This window comes from Neopelma chrysocephalum, unplaced genomic scaffold (genome assembly GCF_003984885.1).
Source record: "Neopelma chrysocephalum unplaced genomic scaffold, ASM398488v2 Primary Assembly neopelma1_24, whole genome shotgun sequence".
NCBI classification, from domain to species: Eukaryota; Metazoa; Chordata; class Aves; order Passeriformes; family Pipridae; genus Neopelma; species Neopelma chrysocephalum.
This window is the reverse complement of record NW_020897693.1, coordinates 31996160-31997346: the sequence shown is the minus strand read 5'-3', so window position 1 is coordinate 31997346 and position 1187 is coordinate 31996160. Positions and strand designations below refer to the sequence as shown.

The window sequence follows — 1187 nt, the reverse complement described above, 5'->3', positions numbered from 1 at the left end:
GCTTTCCACATCCACAAGTTATTGGTGAAGCTTTGTGCAAACCATTTGATTTTTCCATGCTTTATCCATCAGTTCCCTGTAAGTAAGTCATAAAGACTGTCTTTCAAGGTTGCTGTCATGATAGATCAAGAAATACTAGGGATTTGTCTGGGTCCTGCACTTAAAATGATGTTTTCACATAACGTATCTGGCACAAGAATAAGCAGACTGTTTAATACGATCTTTTCTTAGTAATCCTACAGAATAGATGCCTGAATTATACTGTAATCTGCTGCTGCAAGACTTTAGGTAAACTGGTGCTGCAGCTGAATCCAAACAAGCACTGTTTTACAGCTGCTGGAACTGAAGAAGTGCAGGCAGATCTATGCTGCAGGCAGTTTCACCATGAAATGTCACGAGCTCCTTGAACCATCAGTGCGCTCTGCTTTCCGTTGCAGGTCACTGCCTGTCACAGGCTTCTTGTCCTGCTTGGCTCCGCTCCTGGGCTAATCCTACCACTTGGCATCACTGTTTGCTCACTGCCCTTCATCCAGGTGAGTCCAAAAGCGGGAGCCAGACTTCAAATGGGAAATCCTCTCAAGCAGCATAGCAAAAGTTTTGTTGTGATTTGAACCATTCTGTGTGGCTGCTTAAGAATTTATAGTTATTCTGTTCCCTTTTTTCCCCTCAGGAAAATCAGTAAAAAATTTAAAAAAACCTCATTCCCCAAGGAAGACATAATTTCTGGAAGCATATTTTTAAAGGAAAATGAACTACTATGCCAGTATCTCATCTTAATACTTTAATGTCTCAAAGAAAGAAATAAAAACAAAACCCAGAAACATATGCTGTTTCTATCTGTGCTTGTTTCACTGAAAGAGTGTTTTCAAACTGAAAGTGATGAAGTAGTGTGGGAAATATTGAAAAGTAATGAATTAATTTCAATCAATTTTAATTCCAGTATAAGAGGAAGTAATGCCACTTGTTGAAAACAAAGCAATCATTTCTGACAGCTAAATTTGCAAGAGACTTATTGCTATCTGGAGGGAGGTAAAGCTGGATGCTTCCCTGCTTCTACCTCCCCATTACTTGACTTTCAGTGCTGTTATATTCTAGTGAAGTTTCTCTGTATCCTGTGACTCTTACTTTTCTTCCCTTAAATCAGCACTCCCACACAAACAAAATTATTTTTTTCCTAGTTTTAACTT

At 38.9% G+C, this 1187-nt stretch overlaps 1 long non-coding RNA gene across 1 annotated transcript; it reads left to right on the top strand.

The window, feature by feature from the left end:
* Positions 1–689, top strand: LOC113960983. Its single transcript, XR_003532164.1, has 2 exons — positions 1–533; positions 671–689. It is a non-coding gene; the product is annotated as an uncharacterized LOC113960983 (long non-coding RNA).
* Positions 690–1187: the final 498 nt, after the last annotated feature.